General features: G+C 52.7%; 45 non-coding genes across 45 annotated transcripts; 19 read left to right on the top strand and 26 right to left on the bottom strand.

Annotated features, from left to right (window-relative positions):
* Positions 1-264: 264 nt before the first annotated feature.
* On the bottom strand, positions 265-351 carry trnay-gua (transfer RNA tyrosine (anticodon GUA)). Its single transcript is given in 2 exon segments — positions 265-300; positions 315-351. It is a non-coding gene; the product is annotated as a tRNA-Tyr (tRNA).
* Positions 352-689: 338 nt separating this feature from the next.
* Positions 690-761, top strand: trnae-cuc (transfer RNA glutamic acid (anticodon CUC)). Its single transcript has one exon. It is a non-coding gene; the product is annotated as a tRNA-Glu (tRNA).
* Positions 762-822: 61 nt separating this feature from the next.
* trnay-gua (transfer RNA tyrosine (anticodon GUA)) lies at positions 823-909 on the bottom strand. The gene is given in 2 exon segments: positions 823-858; positions 873-909. It is a non-coding gene; the product is annotated as a tRNA-Tyr (tRNA).
* A 1,454-nt stretch (positions 910-2,363) lies between these two features.
* Positions 2,364-2,435, top strand: trnae-cuc (transfer RNA glutamic acid (anticodon CUC)). Its single transcript has one exon. It is a non-coding gene; the product is annotated as a tRNA-Glu (tRNA).
* A 61-nt stretch (positions 2,436-2,496) lies between these two features.
* Positions 2,497-2,583, bottom strand: trnay-gua (transfer RNA tyrosine (anticodon GUA)). Its single transcript is given in 2 exon segments — positions 2,497-2,532; positions 2,547-2,583. It is a non-coding gene; the product is annotated as a tRNA-Tyr (tRNA).
* A 471-nt stretch (positions 2,584-3,054) lies between these two features.
* On the bottom strand, positions 3,055-3,141 carry trnay-gua (transfer RNA tyrosine (anticodon GUA)). Its single transcript is given in 2 exon segments — positions 3,055-3,090; positions 3,105-3,141. It is a non-coding gene; the product is annotated as a tRNA-Tyr (tRNA).
* A 338-nt stretch (positions 3,142-3,479) lies between these two features.
* trnae-cuc (transfer RNA glutamic acid (anticodon CUC)) lies at positions 3,480-3,551 on the top strand. Its single transcript has one exon. It is a non-coding gene; the product is annotated as a tRNA-Glu (tRNA).
* Positions 3,552-3,612: 61 nt separating this feature from the next.
* Positions 3,613-3,699, bottom strand: trnay-gua (transfer RNA tyrosine (anticodon GUA)). Its single transcript is given in 2 exon segments — positions 3,613-3,648; positions 3,663-3,699. It is a non-coding gene; the product is annotated as a tRNA-Tyr (tRNA).
* Positions 3,700-4,595: 896 nt separating this feature from the next.
* trnae-cuc (transfer RNA glutamic acid (anticodon CUC)) lies at positions 4,596-4,667 on the top strand. Its single transcript has one exon. It is a non-coding gene; the product is annotated as a tRNA-Glu (tRNA).
* A 61-nt stretch (positions 4,668-4,728) lies between these two features.
* trnay-gua (transfer RNA tyrosine (anticodon GUA)) lies at positions 4,729-4,815 on the bottom strand. The gene is given in 2 exon segments: positions 4,729-4,764; positions 4,779-4,815. It is a non-coding gene; the product is annotated as a tRNA-Tyr (tRNA).
* Positions 4,816-5,153: 338 nt separating this feature from the next.
* Positions 5,154-5,225, top strand: trnae-cuc (transfer RNA glutamic acid (anticodon CUC)). The gene has a single exon. It is a non-coding gene; the product is annotated as a tRNA-Glu (tRNA).
* Positions 5,226-5,286: 61 nt separating this feature from the next.
* On the bottom strand, positions 5,287-5,373 carry trnay-gua (transfer RNA tyrosine (anticodon GUA)). The gene is given in 2 exon segments: positions 5,287-5,322; positions 5,337-5,373. It is a non-coding gene; the product is annotated as a tRNA-Tyr (tRNA).
* Positions 5,374-5,711: 338 nt separating this feature from the next.
* On the top strand, positions 5,712-5,783 carry trnae-cuc (transfer RNA glutamic acid (anticodon CUC)). The gene has a single exon. It is a non-coding gene; the product is annotated as a tRNA-Glu (tRNA).
* Positions 5,784-5,844: 61 nt separating this feature from the next.
* On the bottom strand, positions 5,845-5,931 carry trnay-gua (transfer RNA tyrosine (anticodon GUA)). Its single transcript is given in 2 exon segments — positions 5,845-5,880; positions 5,895-5,931. It is a non-coding gene; the product is annotated as a tRNA-Tyr (tRNA).
* Positions 5,932-6,402: 471 nt separating this feature from the next.
* On the bottom strand, positions 6,403-6,489 carry trnay-gua (transfer RNA tyrosine (anticodon GUA)). Its single transcript is given in 2 exon segments — positions 6,403-6,438; positions 6,453-6,489. It is a non-coding gene; the product is annotated as a tRNA-Tyr (tRNA).
* A 338-nt stretch (positions 6,490-6,827) lies between these two features.
* Positions 6,828-6,899, top strand: trnae-cuc (transfer RNA glutamic acid (anticodon CUC)). The gene has a single exon. It is a non-coding gene; the product is annotated as a tRNA-Glu (tRNA).
* Positions 6,900-6,960: 61 nt separating this feature from the next.
* trnay-gua (transfer RNA tyrosine (anticodon GUA)) lies at positions 6,961-7,047 on the bottom strand. Its single transcript is given in 2 exon segments — positions 6,961-6,996; positions 7,011-7,047. It is a non-coding gene; the product is annotated as a tRNA-Tyr (tRNA).
* A 471-nt stretch (positions 7,048-7,518) lies between these two features.
* On the bottom strand, positions 7,519-7,605 carry trnay-gua (transfer RNA tyrosine (anticodon GUA)). The gene is given in 2 exon segments: positions 7,519-7,554; positions 7,569-7,605. It is a non-coding gene; the product is annotated as a tRNA-Tyr (tRNA).
* Positions 7,606-7,943: 338 nt separating this feature from the next.
* trnae-cuc (transfer RNA glutamic acid (anticodon CUC)) lies at positions 7,944-8,015 on the top strand. The gene has a single exon. It is a non-coding gene; the product is annotated as a tRNA-Glu (tRNA).
* A 61-nt stretch (positions 8,016-8,076) lies between these two features.
* Positions 8,077-8,163, bottom strand: trnay-gua (transfer RNA tyrosine (anticodon GUA)). The gene is given in 2 exon segments: positions 8,077-8,112; positions 8,127-8,163. It is a non-coding gene; the product is annotated as a tRNA-Tyr (tRNA).
* An 896-nt stretch (positions 8,164-9,059) lies between these two features.
* Positions 9,060-9,131, top strand: trnae-cuc (transfer RNA glutamic acid (anticodon CUC)). The gene has a single exon. It is a non-coding gene; the product is annotated as a tRNA-Glu (tRNA).
* A 61-nt stretch (positions 9,132-9,192) lies between these two features.
* On the bottom strand, positions 9,193-9,279 carry trnay-gua (transfer RNA tyrosine (anticodon GUA)). Its single transcript is given in 2 exon segments — positions 9,193-9,228; positions 9,243-9,279. It is a non-coding gene; the product is annotated as a tRNA-Tyr (tRNA).
* Positions 9,280-9,617: 338 nt separating this feature from the next.
* Positions 9,618-9,689, top strand: trnae-cuc (transfer RNA glutamic acid (anticodon CUC)). The gene has a single exon. It is a non-coding gene; the product is annotated as a tRNA-Glu (tRNA).
* Positions 9,690-9,750: 61 nt separating this feature from the next.
* trnay-gua (transfer RNA tyrosine (anticodon GUA)) lies at positions 9,751-9,837 on the bottom strand. Its single transcript is given in 2 exon segments — positions 9,751-9,786; positions 9,801-9,837. It is a non-coding gene; the product is annotated as a tRNA-Tyr (tRNA).
* A 338-nt stretch (positions 9,838-10,175) lies between these two features.
* Positions 10,176-10,247, top strand: trnae-cuc (transfer RNA glutamic acid (anticodon CUC)). Its single transcript has one exon. It is a non-coding gene; the product is annotated as a tRNA-Glu (tRNA).
* Positions 10,248-10,308: 61 nt separating this feature from the next.
* Positions 10,309-10,395, bottom strand: trnay-gua (transfer RNA tyrosine (anticodon GUA)). Its single transcript is given in 2 exon segments — positions 10,309-10,344; positions 10,359-10,395. It is a non-coding gene; the product is annotated as a tRNA-Tyr (tRNA).
* Positions 10,396-10,733: 338 nt separating this feature from the next.
* On the top strand, positions 10,734-10,805 carry trnae-cuc (transfer RNA glutamic acid (anticodon CUC)). Its single transcript has one exon. It is a non-coding gene; the product is annotated as a tRNA-Glu (tRNA).
* A 61-nt stretch (positions 10,806-10,866) lies between these two features.
* On the bottom strand, positions 10,867-10,953 carry trnay-gua (transfer RNA tyrosine (anticodon GUA)). Its single transcript is given in 2 exon segments — positions 10,867-10,902; positions 10,917-10,953. It is a non-coding gene; the product is annotated as a tRNA-Tyr (tRNA).
* A 465-nt stretch (positions 10,954-11,418) lies between these two features.
* On the bottom strand, positions 11,419-11,505 carry trnay-gua (transfer RNA tyrosine (anticodon GUA)). Its single transcript is given in 2 exon segments — positions 11,419-11,454; positions 11,469-11,505. It is a non-coding gene; the product is annotated as a tRNA-Tyr (tRNA).
* Positions 11,506-11,976: 471 nt separating this feature from the next.
* trnay-gua (transfer RNA tyrosine (anticodon GUA)) lies at positions 11,977-12,063 on the bottom strand. Its single transcript is given in 2 exon segments — positions 11,977-12,012; positions 12,027-12,063. It is a non-coding gene; the product is annotated as a tRNA-Tyr (tRNA).
* A 338-nt stretch (positions 12,064-12,401) lies between these two features.
* trnae-cuc (transfer RNA glutamic acid (anticodon CUC)) lies at positions 12,402-12,473 on the top strand. Its single transcript has one exon. It is a non-coding gene; the product is annotated as a tRNA-Glu (tRNA).
* A 61-nt stretch (positions 12,474-12,534) lies between these two features.
* trnay-gua (transfer RNA tyrosine (anticodon GUA)) lies at positions 12,535-12,621 on the bottom strand. Its single transcript is given in 2 exon segments — positions 12,535-12,570; positions 12,585-12,621. It is a non-coding gene; the product is annotated as a tRNA-Tyr (tRNA).
* Positions 12,622-12,953: 332 nt separating this feature from the next.
* On the top strand, positions 12,954-13,025 carry trnae-cuc (transfer RNA glutamic acid (anticodon CUC)). The gene has a single exon. It is a non-coding gene; the product is annotated as a tRNA-Glu (tRNA).
* A 61-nt stretch (positions 13,026-13,086) lies between these two features.
* Positions 13,087-13,173, bottom strand: trnay-gua (transfer RNA tyrosine (anticodon GUA)). The gene is given in 2 exon segments: positions 13,087-13,122; positions 13,137-13,173. It is a non-coding gene; the product is annotated as a tRNA-Tyr (tRNA).
* A 338-nt stretch (positions 13,174-13,511) lies between these two features.
* On the top strand, positions 13,512-13,583 carry trnae-cuc (transfer RNA glutamic acid (anticodon CUC)). The gene has a single exon. It is a non-coding gene; the product is annotated as a tRNA-Glu (tRNA).
* A 61-nt stretch (positions 13,584-13,644) lies between these two features.
* Positions 13,645-13,731, bottom strand: trnay-gua (transfer RNA tyrosine (anticodon GUA)). Its single transcript is given in 2 exon segments — positions 13,645-13,680; positions 13,695-13,731. It is a non-coding gene; the product is annotated as a tRNA-Tyr (tRNA).
* Positions 13,732-14,063: 332 nt separating this feature from the next.
* Positions 14,064-14,135, top strand: trnae-cuc (transfer RNA glutamic acid (anticodon CUC)). Its single transcript has one exon. It is a non-coding gene; the product is annotated as a tRNA-Glu (tRNA).
* Positions 14,136-14,196: 61 nt separating this feature from the next.
* Positions 14,197-14,283, bottom strand: trnay-gua (transfer RNA tyrosine (anticodon GUA)). The gene is given in 2 exon segments: positions 14,197-14,232; positions 14,247-14,283. It is a non-coding gene; the product is annotated as a tRNA-Tyr (tRNA).
* A 471-nt stretch (positions 14,284-14,754) lies between these two features.
* Positions 14,755-14,841, bottom strand: trnay-gua (transfer RNA tyrosine (anticodon GUA)). Its single transcript is given in 2 exon segments — positions 14,755-14,790; positions 14,805-14,841. It is a non-coding gene; the product is annotated as a tRNA-Tyr (tRNA).
* A 338-nt stretch (positions 14,842-15,179) lies between these two features.
* trnae-cuc (transfer RNA glutamic acid (anticodon CUC)) lies at positions 15,180-15,251 on the top strand. Its single transcript has one exon. It is a non-coding gene; the product is annotated as a tRNA-Glu (tRNA).
* Positions 15,252-15,312: 61 nt separating this feature from the next.
* On the bottom strand, positions 15,313-15,399 carry trnay-gua (transfer RNA tyrosine (anticodon GUA)). The gene is given in 2 exon segments: positions 15,313-15,348; positions 15,363-15,399. It is a non-coding gene; the product is annotated as a tRNA-Tyr (tRNA).
* Positions 15,400-15,737: 338 nt separating this feature from the next.
* Positions 15,738-15,809, top strand: trnae-cuc (transfer RNA glutamic acid (anticodon CUC)). Its single transcript has one exon. It is a non-coding gene; the product is annotated as a tRNA-Glu (tRNA).
* Positions 15,810-15,870: 61 nt separating this feature from the next.
* Positions 15,871-15,957, bottom strand: trnay-gua (transfer RNA tyrosine (anticodon GUA)). The gene is given in 2 exon segments: positions 15,871-15,906; positions 15,921-15,957. It is a non-coding gene; the product is annotated as a tRNA-Tyr (tRNA).
* Positions 15,958-16,295: 338 nt separating this feature from the next.
* On the top strand, positions 16,296-16,367 carry trnae-cuc (transfer RNA glutamic acid (anticodon CUC)). The gene has a single exon. It is a non-coding gene; the product is annotated as a tRNA-Glu (tRNA).
* A 61-nt stretch (positions 16,368-16,428) lies between these two features.
* On the bottom strand, positions 16,429-16,515 carry trnay-gua (transfer RNA tyrosine (anticodon GUA)). Its single transcript is given in 2 exon segments — positions 16,429-16,464; positions 16,479-16,515. It is a non-coding gene; the product is annotated as a tRNA-Tyr (tRNA).
* Positions 16,516-16,785: the final 270 nt, after the last annotated feature.

Genomic DNA, 16,785 nt, shown 5'->3' with positions numbered 1-16,785 from the left:
ATTCAAAAGAGCAACGGCCCTTGGTGAGATTTGATTAGATAAACAGTTTCTGCTGTGAAGCCGTCTCCCGCAGCCTGCCCCGCACAGAGCAAGAGCTCAGGTGCACTCGTGTACAGCTCAAGCCCCATGTCTCCCTGGTGGTCTAGTGGTTAGGATTCGGCGCTCTCACCGCCGCGGCCCGGGTTCGATTCACGGTCAGGGAAAGCTGATTTTTGCCCGGCGTCGGCCTGGACACGGACAAAGACACCACCAAAAAGCATGGCTTCCTTCGAGCCGGAGTCGAACCAGCGACCTAAGGATGGCCGGTTGTTCACCTACAGTCCTCCGCTCTACCAACTGAGCTATCGAAGGCCCTGGCGCTGTCATGGGACGCGAAAGCTGGTGGACACGAGAGAGCCGCATGGAAAAGGCCCCTGAAAAGAAATGTGCTCGTTTTGGCGATGAGACGTCTTCAAATAACTCAAACTCTCATCAAAATCAGTCAAATGAATACGACGAGAAAGCACTAGGTAGGTGTCTTTGTTCTGAAAACAATGGCAACTAGATTATTTCATCTTGATTCAAAAGAGCAACGGCCCTTGGTGAGATTTGATTAGATAAACAGTTTCTGCTGTGAAGCCGTCTCCCGCAGCCTGCCCCGCACAGAGCAAGAGCTCAGGTTCACCCCCGTACAGCTCAAGCCCCATGTCTCCCTGGTGGTCTAGTGGTTAGGATTCGGCGCTCTCACCGCCGCGGCCCGGGTTCGATTCCCGGTCAGGGAAAGCTGATTTTTGCCCGGCGTCGGCCTGGACACGGACAAAGACACCACCAAAAAGCATGGCTTCCTTCGAGCCGGAGTCGAACCAGCGACCTAAGGATAGCCGGTTGTTCACCTACAGTCCTCCGCTCTACCAACTGAGCTATCGAAGGCCCTGGCGCTGTCATGGGACGCGAAAGCTGGTGGACACGAGAGAGCCGCATGGAAAAGGCCCCTGAAAAGAAATGTGCTCGTTTTGGCGATGAGACGTCTTCAAATAACTCAAACTCTCATCAAAATCAGTCAAATGAATACGACGAGAAAGCACTAGGTAGGTGTCTTTGTTCTGAAAACAATGGCAACTAGATTATTTCATCTTGATTCAAAAGAGCAACGGCCCTTGGTGAGATTTGATTAGATAAACAGTTTCTGCTGTGAAGCCATCTCCCGCAGCCTGCCCCGCACAGAGCAAGAGCTCAGGTTCACCCGTGTACAGCTCAAGCCCCATGTCTCCCTGGTGGTCTAGTGGTTAGGATTCGGCGCTCTCACCGCCGCGGCCCGGGTTCGATTCCCGGTCGGGGAAAGCTGATTTTTGCCCGGCGTCGGCCTGGACACGGACAAAGACACCACCAAAAAGCATGGCTTCCTTCGAGCCGGAGTCGAACCAGAGACCTAAGGATGGCCGGTTGTTCACCTACAGTCCTCCGCTCTACCAACTGAGCTATCGAAGGCCCTGGCGCTGTCATGGGACGCGAAAGCTGGTGGACACGAGAGAGCCGCATGGAAAAGGCCCCTGAAAAGAAATGTGCTCGTTTTGGCGATGAGACGTCTTCAAATAACTCAAACTCTCATCAAAATCAGTCAAATGAATACGACGAGAAAGCACTAGGTAGGTGTCTTTGTTCTGAAAACAATGGCAACTAGATTATTTCATCTTGATTCAAAAGAGCAACGGCCCTTGGTGAGATTTGATTAGATAAACAGTTTCTGCTGTGAAGCCGTCTCCCGCAGCCTGCCCCGCACAGAGCAAGAGCTCAGGTTCACCCGTGTACAGCTCAAGCCCCATGTCTCCCTGGTGGTCTAGTGGTTAGGATTCGGCGCTCTCACCGCCGCGGCCCGGTTTCGATTCCCGGTCGGGGAAAGCTGATTTTTGCCCGGCGTCGGCCTGGACACGGACAAAGACACCACCAAAAAGCATGGCTTCCTTCGAGCCGGAGTCGAACCAGAGACCTAAGGATGGCCGGTTGTTCACCTACAGTCCTCCGCTCTACCAACTGAGCTATCGAAGGCCCTGGCGCTGTCATGGGACGCGAAAGCTGGTGGACACGAGAGAGCCGCATGGAAAAGGCCCCTGAAAAGAAATGTGCTCGTTTTGGCGATGAGACGTCTTCAAATAACTCAAACTCTCATCAAAATCAGTCAAATGAATACGACGAGAAAGCACTAGGTAGGTGTCTTTGTTCTGAAAACAATGGCAACTAGATTATTTCATCTTGATTCAAAAGAGCAACGGCCCTTGGTGAGATTTGATTAGATAAACAGTTTCTGCTGTGAAGCAGTCTCCCGCAGCCTGCCCCGCACAGAGCAAGAGCTCAGGTTCACCCGTGTACAGCTCAAGCCCCATGTCTCCCTGGTGGTCTAGTGGTTAGGATTCGGCGCTCTCACCGCCGCGGCCCGGGTTCGATTCCCGGTCAGGGAAAGCTGATTTTTGCCCGGCGTCGGCCTGGACACGGACAAAGACACCACCATAAAGCATGGCTTCCTTCGAGCCGGAGTCGAACCAGCGACCTAAGGATGGCCGGTTGTTCACCTACAGTCCTCCGCTCTACCAACTGAGCTATCGAAGGCCCTGGCGCTGTCATGGGACGCGAAAGCTGGTGGACACGAGAGAGCCGCATGGAAAAGGCCCCTGAAAAGAAATGTGCTCGTTTTGGCGATGAGACGTCTTCAAATAACTCAAACTCTCATCAAAATCAGTCAAATGAATACGACGAGAAAGCACTAGGTAGGTGTCTTTGTTCTGAAAACAATGGCAACTAGATTATTTCATCTTGATTCAAAAGAGCAACGGCCCTTGGTGAGATTTGATTAGATAAACAGTTTCTGCTGTGAAGCCGTCTCCCGCAGCCTGCCCCGCACAGAGCAAGAGCTCAGGTGCACTCGTGTACAGCTCAAGCCCCATGTCTCCCTGGTGGTCTAGTGGTTAGGATTCGGCGCTCTCACCGCCGCGGCCCGGGTTCGATTCACGGTCAGGGAAAGCTGATTTTTGCCCGGCGTCGGCCTGGACACGGACAAAGACACCACCAAAAAGCATGGCTTCCTTCGAGCCGGAGTCGAACCAGCGACCTAAGGATGGCCGGTTGTTCACCTACAGTCCTCCGCTCTACCAACTGAGCTATCGAAGGCCCTGGCGCTGTCATGGGACGCGAAAGCTGGTGGACACGAGAGAGCCGCATGGAAAAGGCCCCTGAAAAGAAATGTGCTCGTTTTGGCGATGAGACGTCTTCAAATAACTCAAACTCTCATCAAAATCAGTCAAATGAATACGACGAGAAAGCACTAGGTAGGTGTCTTTGTTCTGAAAACAATGGCAACTAGATTATTTCATCTTGATTCAAAAGAGCAACGGCCCTTGGTGAGATTTGATTAGATAAACAGTTTCTGCTGTGAAGCCGTCTCCCGCAGCCTGCCCCGCACAGAGCAAGAGCTCAGGTTCACCCGTGTACAGCTCAAGCCCCATGTCTCCCTGGTGGTCTAGTGGTTAGGATTCGGCGCTCTCACCGCCGCGGCCCGGGTTCGATTCCCGGTCAGGGAAAGCTGATTTTTGCCCGGCGTCGGCCTGGACACGGACAAAGACACCACCAAAAAGCATGGCTTCCTTCGAGCCGGAGTCGAACCAGCGACCTAAGGATAGCCGGTTGTTCACCTACAGTCCTCCGCTCTACCAACTGAGCTATCGAAGGCCCTGGCGCTGTCATGGGACGCGAAAGCTGGTGGACACGAGAGAGCCGCATGGAAAAGGCCCCTGAAAAGAAATGTGCTCGTTTTGGCGATGAGACGTCTTCAAATAACTCAAACTCTCATCAAAATCAGTCAAATGAATACGACGAGAAAGCACTAGGTAGGTGTCTTTGTTCTGAAAACAATGGCAACTAGATTATTTCATCTTGATTCAAAAGAGCAACGGCCCTTGGTGAGATTTGATTAGATAAACAGTTTCTGCTGTGAAGCCGTCTCCCGCAGCCTGCCCCGCACAGAGCAAGAGCTCAGGTTCACCCGTGTACAGCTCAAGCCCCATGTCTCCCTGGTGGTCTAGTGGTTAGGATTCGGCGCTCTCACCGCCGCGGCCCGGGTTCGATTCCCGGTCGGGGAAAGCTGATTTTTGCCCGGCGTCGGCCTGGACACGGACAAAGACACCACCAAAAAGCATGGCTTCCTTCGAGCCGGAGTCGAACCAGAGACCTAAGGATGGCCGGTTGTTCACCTACAGTCCTCCGCTCTACCAACTGAGCTATCGAAGGCCCTGGCGCTGTCATGGGACGCGAAAGCTGGTGGACACGAGAGAGCCGCATGGAAAAGGCCCCTGAAAAGAAATGTGCTCGTTTTGGCGATGAGACGTCTTCAAATAACTCAAACTCTCATCAAAATCAGTCAAATGAATACGACGAGAAAGCACTAGGTAGGTGTCTTTGTTCTGAAAACAATGGCAACTAGATTATTTCATCTTGATTCAAAAGAGCAACGGCCCTTGGTGAGATTTGATTAGATAAACAGTTTCTGCTGTGAAGCAGTCTCCCGCAGCCTGCCCCGCACAGAGCAAGAGCTCAGGTTCACCCGTGTACAGCTCAAGCCCCATGTCTCCCTGGTGGTCTAGTGGTTAGGATTCGGCGCTCTCACCGCCGCGGCCCGGGTTCGATTCCCGGTCAGGGAAAGCTGATTTTTGCCCGGCGTCGGCCTGGACACGGACAAAGACACCACCATAAAGCATGGCTTCCTTCGAGCCGGAGTCGAACCAGCGACCTAAGGATGGCCGGTTGTTCACCTACAGTCCTCCGCTCTACCAACTGAGCTATCGAAGGCCCTGGCGCTGTCATGGGACGCGAAAGCTGGTGGACACGAGAGAGCCGCATGGAAAAGGCCCCTGAAAAGAAATGTGCTCGTTTTGGCGATGAGACGTCTTCAAATAACTCAAACTCTCATCAAAATCAGTCAAATGAATACGACGAGAAAGCACTAGGTAGGTGTCTTTGTTCTGAAAACAATGGCAACTAGATTATTTCATCTTGATTCAAAAGAGCAACGGCCCTTGGTGAGATTTGATTAGATAAACAGTTTCTGCTGTGAAGCCGTCTCCCGCAGCCTGCCCCGCACAGAGCAAGAGCTCAGGTGCACTCGTGTATAGCTCAAGCCCCATGTCTCCCTGGTGGTCTAGTGGTTAGGATTCGGCGCTCTCACCGCCGCGGCCCGGGTTCGATTCCCGGTCAGGGAAAGCTGATTTTTGCCCGGCGTCGGCCTGGACACGGACAAAGACACCACCAAAAAGCATGGCTTCCTTCGAGCCGGAGTCGAACCAGCGACCTAAGGATGGCCAGTTGTTCACCTACAGTCCTCCGCTCTACCAACTGAGCTATCGAAGGCCCTGGCGCTGTCATGGGACGCGAAAGCTGGTGGACACGAGAGAGCCGCATGGAAAAGGCCCCTGAAAAGAAATGTGCTCGTTTTGGCGATGAGACGTCTTCAAATAACTCAAACTCTCATCAAAATCAGTCAAATGAATACGACGAGAAAGCACTAGGTAGGTGTCTTTGTTCTGAAAACAATGGCAACTAGATTATTTCATCTTGATTCAAAAGAGCAACGGCCCTTGGTGAGATTTGATTAGATAAACAGTTTCTGCTGTGAAGCCGTCTCCCGCAGCCTGCCCCGCACAGAGCAAGAGCTCAGGTGCACTCGTGTACAGCTCAAGCCCCATGTCTCCCTGGTGGTCTAGTGGTTAGGATTCGGCGCTCTCACCGCCGCGGCCCGGGTTCGATTCCCGGTCAGGGAAAGCTGATTTTTGCCCGGCGTCGGCCTGGACACGGACAAAGACACCACCAAAAAGCATGGCTTCCTTCGAGCCGGAGTCGAACCAGCGACCTAAGGATGGCCGGTTGTTCACCTACAGTCCTCCGCTCTACCAACTGAGCTATCGAAGGCCCTGGCGCTGTCATGGGACGCGAAAGCTGGTGGACACGAGAGAGCCGCATGGAAAAGGCCCCTGAAAAGAAATGTGCTCGTTTTGGCGATGAGACGTCTTCAAATAACTCAAACTCTCATCAAAATCAGTCAAATGAATACGACGAGAAAGCACTAGGTAGGTGTCTTTGTTCTGAAAACAATGGCAACTAGATTATTTCATCTTGATTCAAAAGAGCAACGGCCCTTGGTGAGATTTGATTAGATAAACAGTTTCTGCTGTGAAGCCGTCTCCCGCAGCCTGCCCCGCACAGAGCAAGAGCTCAGGTGCACTCGTGTACAGCTCAAGCCCCATGTCTCCCTGGTGGTCTAGTGGTTAGGATTCGGCGCTCTCACCGCCGCGGCCCGGGTTCGATTCACGGTCAGGGAAAGCTGATTTTTGCCCGGCGTCGGCCTGGACACGGACAAAGACACCACCAAAAAGCATGGCTTCCTTCGAGCCGGAGTCGAACCAGCGACCTAAGGATGGCCGGTTGTTCACCTACAGTCCTCCGCTCTACCAACTGAGCTATCGAAGGCCCTGGCGCTGTCATGGGACGCGAAAGCTGGTGGACACGAGAGAGCCGCATGGAAAAGGCCCCTGAAAAGAAATGTGCTCGTTTTGGCGATGAGACGTCTTCAAATAACTCAAACTCTCATCAAAATCAGTCAAATGAATACGACGAGAAAGCACTAGGTAGGTGTCTTTGTTCTGAAAACAATGGCAACTAGATTATTTCATCTTGATTCAAAAGAGCAACGGCCCTTGGTGAGATTTGATTAGATAAACAGTTTCTGCTGTGAAGCCGTCTCCCGCAGCCTGCCCCGCACAGAGCAAGAGCTCAGGTTCACCCGTGTACAGCTCAAGCCCCATGTCTCCCTGGTGGTCTAGTGGTTAGGATTCGGCGCTCTCACCGCCGCGGCCCGGGTTCGATTCCCGGTCAGGGAAAGCTGATTTTTGCCCGGCGTCGGCCTGGACACGGACAAAGACACCACCAAAAAGCATGGCTTCCTTCGAGCCGGAGTCGAACCAGCGACCTAAGGATAGCCGGTTGTTCACCTACAGTCCTCCGCTCTACCAACTGAGCTATCGAAGGCCCTGGCGCTGTCATGGGACGCGAAAGCTGGTGGACACGAGAGAGCCGCATGGAAAAGGCCCCTGAAAAGAAATGTGCTCGTTTTGGCGATGAGACGTCTTCAAATAACTCAAACTCTCATCAAAATCAGTCAAATGAATACGACGAGAAAGCACTAGGTAGGTGTCTTTGTTCTGAAAACAATGGCAACTAGATTATTTCATCTTGATTCAAAAGAGCAACGGCCCTTGGTGAGATTTGATTAGATAAACAGTTTCTGCTGTGAAGCCGTCTCCCGCAGCCTGCCCCGCACAGAGCAAGAGCTCAGGTTCACCCGTGTACAGCTCAAGCCCCATGTCTCCCTGGTGGTCTAGTGGTTAGGATTCGGCGCTCTCACCGCCGCGGCCCGGGTTCGATTCACGGTCAGGGAAAGCTGATTTTTGCCCGGCGTCGGCCTGGACACGGACAAAGACACCACCAAAAAGCATGGCTTCCTTCGAGCCGGAGTCGAACCAGCGACCTAAGGATGGCCGGTTGTTCACCTACAGTCCTCCGCTCTACCAACTGAGCTATCGAAGGCCCTGGCGCTGTCATGGGACGCGAAAGCTGGTGGACACGAGAGAGCCGCATGGAAAAGGCCCCTGAAAAGAAATGTGCTCGTTTTGGCGATGAGACGTCTTCAAATAACTCAAACTCTCATCAAAATCAGTCAAATGAATACGACGAGAAAGCACTAGGTAGGTGTCTTTGTTCTGAAAACAATGGCAACTAGATTATTTCATCTTGATTCAAAAGAGCAACGGCCCTTGGTGAGATTTGATTAGATAAACAGTTTCTGCTGTGAAGCCGTCTCCCGCAGCCTGCCCCGCACAGAGCAAGAGCTCAGGTTCACCCGTGTACAGCTCAAGCCCCATGTCTCCCTGGTGGTCTAGTGGTTAGGATTCGGCGCTCTCACCGCCGCGGCCCGGGTTCGATTCCCGGTCAGGGAAAGCTGATTTTTGCCCGGCGTCGGCCTGGACACGGACAAAGACACCACCAAAAAGCATGGCTTCCTTCGAGCCGGAGTCGAACCAGCGACCTAAGGATAGCCGGTTGTTCACCTACAGTCCTCCGCTCTACCAACTGAGCTATCGAAGGCCCTGGCGCTGTCATGGGACGCGAAAGCTGGTGGACACGAGAGAGCCGCATGGAAAAGGCCCCTGAAAAGAAATGTGCTCGTTTTGGCGATGAGACGTCTTCAAATAACTCAAACTCTCATCAAAATCAGTCAAATGAATACGACGAGAAAGCACTAGGTAGGTGTCTTTGTTCTGAAAACAATGGCAACTAGATTATTTCATCTTGATTCAAAAGAGCAACGGCCCTTGGTGAGATTTGATTAGATAAACAGTTTCTGCTGTGAAGCCGTCTCCCGCAGCCTGCCCCGCACAGAGCAAGAGCTCAGGTTCACCCGTGTACAGCTCAAGCCCCATGTCTCCCTGGTGGTCTAGTGGTTAGGATTCGGCGCTCTCACCGCCGCGGCCCGGGTTCGATTCCCGGTCGGGGAAAGCTGATTTTTGCCCGGCGTCGGCCTGGACACGGACAAAGACACCACCAAAAAGCATGGCTTCCTTCGAGCCGGAGTCGAACCAGAGACCTAAGGATGGCCGGTTGTTCACCTACAGTCCTCCGCTCTACCAACTGAGCTATCGAAGGCCCTGGCGCTGTCATGGGACGCGAAAGCTGGTGGACACGAGAGAGCCGCATGGAAAAGGCCCCTGAAAAGAAATGTGCTCGTTTTGGCGATGAGACGTCTTCAAATAACTCAAACTCTCATCAAAATCAGTCAAATGAATACGACGAGAAAGCACTAGGTAGGTGTCTTTGTTCTGAAAACAATGGCAACTAGATTATTTCATCTTGATTCAAAAGAGCAACGGCCCTTGGTGAGATTTGATTAGATAAACAGTTTCTGCTGTGAAGCAGTCTCCCGCAGCCTGCCCCGCACAGAGCAAGAGCTCAGGTTCACCCGTGTACAGCTCAAGCCCCATGTCTCCCTGGTGGTCTAGTGGTTAGGATTCGGCGCTCTCACCGCCGCGGCCCGGGTTCGATTCCCGGTCAGGGAAAGCTGATTTTTGCCCGGCGTCGGCCTGGACACGGACAAAGACACCACCATAAAGCATGGCTTCCTTCGAGCCGGAGTCGAACCAGCGACCTAAGGATGGCCGGTTGTTCACCTACAGTCCTCCGCTCTACCAACTGAGCTATCGAAGGCCCTGGCGCTGTCATGGGACGCGAAAGCTGGTGGACACGAGAGAGCCGCATGGAAAAGGCCCCTGAAAAGAAATGTGCTCGTTTTGGCGATGAGACGTCTTCAAATAACTCAAACTCTCATCAAAATCAGTCAAATGAATACGACGAGAAAGCACTAGGTAGGTGTCTTTGTTCTGAAAACAATGGCAACTAGATTATTTCATCTTGATTCAAAAGAGCAACGGCCCTTGGTGAGATTTGATTAGATAAACAGTTTCTGCTGTGAAGCCGTCTCCCGCAGCCTGCCCCGCACAGAGCAAGAGCTCAGGTGCACTCGTGTATAGCTCAAGCCCCATGTCTCCCTGGTGGTCTAGTGGTTAGGATTCGGCGCTCTCACCGCCGCGGCCCGGGTTCGATTCCCGGTCAGGGAAAGCTGATTTTTGCCCGGCGTCGGCCTGGACACGGACAAAGACACCACCAAAAAGCATGGCTTCCTTCGAGCCGGAGTCGAACCAGCGACCTAAGGATGGCCAGTTGTTCACCTACAGTCCTCCGCTCTACCAACTGAGCTATCGAAGGCCCTGGCGCTGTCATGGGACGCGAAAGCTGGTGGACACGAGAGAGCCGCATGGAAAAGGCCCCTGAAAAGAAATGTGCTCGTTTTGGCGATGAGACGTCTTCAAATAACTCAAACTCTCATCAAAATCAGTCAAATGAATACGACGAGAAAGCACTAGGTAGGTGTCTTTGTTCTGAAAACAATGGCAACTAGATTATTTCATCTTGATTCAAAAGAGCAACGGCCCTTGGTGAGATTTGATTAGATAAACAGTTTCTGCTGTGAAGCCGTCTCCCGCAGCCTGCCCCGCACAGAGCAAGAGCTCAGGTGCACTCGTGTACAGCTCAAGCCCCATGTCTCCCTGGTGGTCTAGTGGTTAGGATTCGGCGCTCTCACCGCCGCGGCCCGGGTTCGATTCCCGGTCAGGGAAAGCTGATTTTTGCCCGGCGTCGGCCTGGACACGGACAAAGACACCACCAAAAAGCATGGCTTCCTTCGAGCCGGAGTCGAACCAGCGACCTAAGGATGGCCGGTTGTTCACCTACAGTCCTCCGCTCTACCAACTGAGCTATCGAAGGCCCTGGCGCTGTCATGGGACGCGAAAGCTGGTGGACACGAGAGAGCCGCATGGAAAAGGCCCCTGAAAAGAAATGTGCTCGTTTTGGCGATGAGACGTCTTCAAATAACTCAAACTCTCATCAAAATCAGTCAAATGAATACGACGAGAAAGCACTAGGTAGGTGTCTTTGTTCTGAAAACAATGGCAACTAGATTATTTCATCTTGATTCAAAAGAGCAACGGCCCTTGGTGAGATTTGATTAGATAAACAGTTTCTGCTGTGAAGCCGTCTCCCGCAGCCTGCCCCGCACAGAGCAAGAGCTCAGGTGCACTCGTGTACAGCTCAAGCCCCATGTCTCCCTGGTGGTCTAGTGGTTAGGATTCGGCGCTCTCACCGCCGCGGCCCGGGTTCGATTCCCGGTCAGGGAAAGCTGATTTTTGCCCGGCGTCGGCCTGGACACGGACAAAGACACCACCAAAAAGCATGGCTTCCTTCGAGCCGGAGTCGAACCAGCGACCTAAGGATGGCCGGTTGTTCACCTACAGTCCTCCGCTCTACCAACTGAGCTATCGAAGGCCCTGGCGCTGTCATGGGACGCGAAAGCTGGTGGACACGAGAGAGCCGCATGGAAAAGGCCCCTGAAAAGAAATGTGCTCGTTTTGGCGATGAGACGTCTTCAAATAACTCAAACTCTCATCAAAATCAGTCAAATGAATACGACGAGAAAGCACTAGGTAGGTGTCTTTGTTCTGAAAACAACTAGATTATTTCATCTTGATTCAAAAGAGCAACGGCCCTTGGTGAGATTTGATTAGATAAACAGTTTCTGCTGTGAAGCCGTCTCCCGCAGCCTGCCCCGCACAGAGCAAGAGCTCAGGTGCACTCGTGTACAGCTCAAGCCCCATGTCTCCCTGGTGGTCTAGTGGTTAGGATTCGGCGCTCTCACCGCCGCGGCCCGGGTTCGATTCACGGTCAGGGAAAGCTGATTTTTGCCCGGCGTCGGCCTGGACACGGACAAAGACACCACCAAAAAGCATGGCTTCCTTCGAGCCGGAGTCGAACCAGCGACCTAAGGATGGCCGGTTGTTCACCTACAGTCCTCCGCTCTACCAACTGAGCTATCGAAGGCCCTGGCGCTGTCATGGGACGCGAAAGCTGGTGGACACGAGAGAGCCGCATGGAAAAGGCCCCTGAAAAGAAATGTGCTCGTTTTGGCGATGAGACGTCTTCAAATAACTCAAACTCTCATCAAAATCAGTCAAATGAATACGACGAGAAAGCACTAGGTAGGTGTCTTTGTTCTGAAAACAATGGCAACTAGATTATTTCATCTTGATTCAAAAGAGCAACGGCCCTTGGTGAGATTTGATTAGATAAACAGTTTCTGCTGTGAAGCCGTCTCCCGCAGCCTGCCCCGCACAGAGCAAGAGCTCAGGTGCACTCGTGTACAGCTCAAGCCCCATGTCTCCCTGGTGGTCTAGTGGTTAGGATTCGGCGCTCTCACCGCCGCGGCCCTGGTTCGATTCCCGGTCAGGGAAAGCTGATTTTTGCCCGGCGTCGGCCTGGACACGGACAAAGACACCACCAAAAAGCATGGCTTCCTTCGAGCCGGAGTCGAACCAGCGACCTAAGGATGGCCGGTTGTTCACCTACAGTCCTCCGCTCTACCAACTGAGCTATCGAAGGCCCTGGCGCTGTCATGGGACGCGAAAGCTGGTGGACACGAGAGAGCCGCATGGAAAAGGCCCCTGAAAAGAAATGTGCTCGTTTTGGCGATGAGACGTCTTCAAATAACTCAAACTCTCATCAAAATCAGTCAAATGAATACGACGAGAAAGCACTAGGTAGGTGTCTTTGTTCTGAAAACAATGGCAACTAGATTATTTCATCTTGATTCAAAAGAGCAACGGCCCTTGGTGAGATTTGATTAGATAAACAGTTTCTGCTGTGAAGCCGTCTCCCGCAGCCTGCCCCGCACAGAGCAAGAGCTCAGGTGCACTCGTGTACAGCTCAAGCCCCATGTCTCCCTGGTGGTCTAGTGGTTAGGATTCGGCGCTCTCACCGCCGCGGCCCGGGTTCGATTCCCGGTCAGGGAAAGCTGATTTTTGCCCGGCGTCGGCCTGGACACGGACAAAGACACCACCAAAAAGCATGGCTTCCTTCGAGCCGGAGTCGAACCAGCGACCTAAGGATGGCCGGTTGTTCACCTACAGTCCTCCGCTCTACCAACTGAGCTATCGAAGGCCCTTGCGCTGTCATGGGACGCGAAAGCTGGTGGACACGAGAGAGCCGCATGGAAAAGGCCCCTGAAAAGAAATGTGCTCGTTTTGGCGATGAGACGTCTTCAAATAACTCAAACTCTCATCAAAATCAGTCAAATGAATACGACGAGAAAGCACTAGGTAGGTGTCTTTGTTCTGAAAACAACTAGATTATTTCATCTTGATTCAAAAGAGCAACGGCCCTTGGTGAGATTTGATTAGATAAACAGTTTCTGCTGTGAAGCCGTCTCCCGCAGCCTGCCCCGCACAGAGCAAGAGCTCAGGTGCACTCGTGTACAGCTCAAGCCCCATGTCTCCCTGGTGGTCTAGTGGTTAGGATTCGGCGCTCTCACCGCCGCGGCCCGGGTTCGATTCCCGGTCAGGGAAAGCTGATTTTTGCCCGGCGTCGGCCTGGACACGGACAAAGACACCACCAAAAAGCATGGCTTCCTTCGAGCCGGAGTCGAACCAGCGACCTAAGGATGGCCGGTTGTTCACCTACAGTCCTCCGCTCTACCAACTGAGCTATCGAAGGCCCTGGCGCTATCATGGGACGCGAAAGCTGGTGGACACGAGAGAGCCGCATGGAAAAGGCCCCTGAAAAGAAATGTGCTCGTTTTGGCGATGAGACGTCTTCAAATAACTCAAACTCTCATCAAAATCAGTCAAATGAATACGACGAGAAAGCACTAGGTAGGTGTCTTTGTTCTGAAAACAATGGCAACTAGATTATTTCATCTTGATTCAAAAGAGCAACGGCCCTTGGTGAGATTTGATTAGATAAACAGTTTCTGCTGTGAAGCCGTCTCCCGCAGCCTGCCCCGCACAGAGCAAGAGCTCAGGTGCACTCGTGTACAGCTCAAGCCCCATGTCTCCCTGGTGGTCTAGTGGTTAGGATTCGGCGCTCTCACCGCCGCGGCCCGGGTTCGATTCCCGGTCAGGGAAAGCTGATTTTTGCCCGGCGTCGGCCTGGACACGGACAAAGACACCACCAAAAAGCATGGCTTCCTTCGAGCCGGAGTCGAACCAGCGACCTAAGGATGGCCGGTTGTTCACCTACAGTCCTCCGCTCTACCAACTGAGCTATCGAAGGCCCTGGCGCTGTCATGGGACGCGAAAGCTGGTGGACACGAGAGAGCCGCATGGAAAAGGCCCCTGAAAAGAAATGTGCTCGTTTTGGCGATGAGACGTCTTCAAATAACTCAAACTCTCATCAAAATCAGTCAAATGAATACGACGAGAAAGCACTAGGTAGGTGTCTTTGTTCTGAAAACAACTAGATTATTTCATCTTGATTCAAAAGAGCAACGGCCCTTGGTGAGATTTGATTAGATAAACAGTTTCTGCTGTGAAGCCGTCTCCCGCAGCCTGCCCCGCACAGAGCAAGAGCTCAGGTGCACTCGTGTACAGCTCAAGCCCCATGTCTCCCTGGTGGTCTAGTGGTTAGGATTCGGCGCTCTCACCGCCGCGGCCCGGGTTCGATTCCCGGTCAGGGAAAGCTGATTTTTGCCCGGCGTCGGCCTGGACACGGACAAAGACACCACCAAAAAGCATGGCTTCCTTCGAGCCGGAGTCGAACCAGCGACCTAAGGATGGCCGGTTGTTCACCTACAGTCCTCCGCTCTACCAACTGAGCTATCGAAGGCCCTGGCGCTATCATGGGACGCGAAAGCTGGTGGACACGAGAGAGCCGCATGGAAAAGGCCCCTGAAAAGAAATGTGCTCGTTTTGGCGATGAGACGTCTTCAAATAACTCAAACTCTCATCAAAATCAGTCAAATGAATACGACGAGAAAGCACTAGGTAGGTGTCTTTGTTCTGAAAACAATGGCAACTAGATTATTTCATCTTGATTCAAAAGAGCAACGGCCCTTGGTGAGATTTGATTAGATAAACAGTTTCTGCTGTGAAGCCGTCTCCCGCAGCCTGCCCCGCACAGAGCAAGAGCTCAGGTGCACTCGTGTACAGCTCAAGCCCCATGTCTCCCTGGTGGTCTAGTGGTTAGGATTCGGCACTCTCACCGCCGCGGCCCGGGTTCGATTCCCGGTCAGGGAAAGCTGATTTTTGCCCGGCGTCGGCCTGGACACGGACAAAGACACCACCAAAAAGCATGGCTTCCTTCGAGCCGGAGTCGAACCAGCGACCTAAGGATGGCCGGTTGTTCACCTACAGTCCTCCGCTCTACCAACTGAGCTATCGAAGGCCCTGGCGCTGTCATGGGACGCGAAAGCTGGTGGACACGAGAGAGCCGCATGGAAAAGGCCCCTGAAAAGAAATGTGCTCGTTTTGGCGATGAGACGTCTTCAAATAACTCAAACTCTCATCAAAATCAGTCAAATGAATACGACGAGAAAGCACTAGGTAGGTGTCTTTGTTCTGAAAACAATGGCAACTAGATTATTTCATCTTGATTCAAAAGAGCAACGGCCCTTGGTGAGATTTGATTAGATAAACAGTTTCTGCTGTGAAGCCGTCTCCCGCAGCCTGCCCCGCACAGAGCAAGAGCTCAGGTGCACTCGTGTACAGCTCAAGCCCCATGTCTCCCTGGTGGTCTAGTGGTTAGGATTCGGCGCTCTCACCGCCGCGGCCCGGGTTCGATTCCCGGTCAGGGAAAGCTGATTTTTGCCCGGCGTCGGCCTGGACACGGACAAAGACACCACCAAAAAGCATGGCTTCCTTCGAGCCGGAGTCGAACCAGCGACCTAAGGATGGCCGGTTGTTCACCTACAGTCCTCCGCTCTACCAACTGAGCTATCGAAGGCCCTGGCGCTGTCATGGGACGCGAAAGCTGGTGGACACGAGAGAGCCGCATGGAAAAGGCCCCTGAAAAGAAATGTGCTCGTTTTGGCGATGAGACGTCTTCAAATAACTCAAACTCTCATCAAAATCAGTCAAATGAATACGACGAGAAAGCACTAGGTAGGTGTCTTTGTTCTGAAAACAATGGCAACTAGATTATTTCATCTTGATTCAAAAGAGCAACGGCCCTTGGTGAGATTTGATTAGATAAACAGTTTCTGCTGTGAAGCCGTCTCCCGCAGCCTGCCCCGCACAGAGCAAGAGCTCAGGTGCACTCGTGTACAGCTCAAGCCCCATGTCTCCCTGGTGGTCTAGTGGTTAGGATTCGGCGCTCTCACCGCCGCGGCCCGGGTTCGATTCCCGGTCAGGGAAAGCTGATTTTTGCCCGGCGTCGGCCTGGACACGGACAAAGACACCACCAAAAAGCATGGCTTCCTTCGAGCCGGAGTCGAACCAGCGACCTAAGGATGGCCGGTTGTTCACCTACAGTCCTCCGCTCTACCAACTGAGCTATCGAAGGCCCTGGCGCTGTCATGGGACGCGAAAGCTGGTGGACACGAGAGAGCCGCATGGAAAAGGCCCCTGAAAAGAAATGTGCTCGTTTTGGCGATGAGACGTCTTCAAATAACTCAAACTCTCATCAAAATCAGTCAAATGAATACGACGAGAAAGCACTAGGTAGGTGTCTTTGTTCTGAAAACAATGGCAACTAGATTATTTCATCTTGATTCAAAAGAGCAACGGCCCTTGGTGAGATTTGATTAGATAAACAGTTTCTGCTGTGAAGCCGTCTCCCGCAGCCTGCCCCGCACAGAGCAAGAGATCAGGTGCACTCGTGTACAGCTCAAGCCCCATGTCTCCCTGGTGGTCTAGTGGTTAGGATTCGGCGCTCTCACCGCCGCGGCCCGGGTTCGATTCCCGGTCAGGGAAAGCTGATTTTTGCCCGGCGTCGGCCTGGACACGGACAAAGACACCACCAAAAAGCATGGCTTCCTTCGAGCCGGAGTCGAACCAGCGACCTAAGGATGGCCGGTTGTTCACCTACAGTCCTCCGCTCTACCAACTGAGCTATCGAAGGCCCTGGCGCTGTCATGGGACGCGAAAGCTGGTGGACACGAGAGAGCCGCATGGAAAAGGCCCCTGAAAAGAAATGTGCTCGTTTTGGCGATGAGACGTCTTCAAATAACTCAAACTCTCATCAAAATCAGTCAAATGAATACGACGAGAAAGCACTAGGTAGGTGTCTTTGTTCTGAAAACAATGGCAACTAGATTATTTCATCTTGATTCAAAAGAGCAACGGCCCTTGGTGAGATTTGATTAGATAAACAGTTTCTGCTGTGAAGCCG

This window comes from Sardina pilchardus, chromosome 6 (assembly GCF_963854185.1).
Source record: "Sardina pilchardus chromosome 6, fSarPil1.1, whole genome shotgun sequence".
In the NCBI taxonomy this organism is placed as follows: Eukaryota; Metazoa; Chordata; class Actinopteri; order Clupeiformes; family Clupeidae; genus Sardina; species Sardina pilchardus.
Note: the sequence above shows the minus strand (reverse complement) of the source record. Positions and strands in the feature narration are given on the sequence as shown.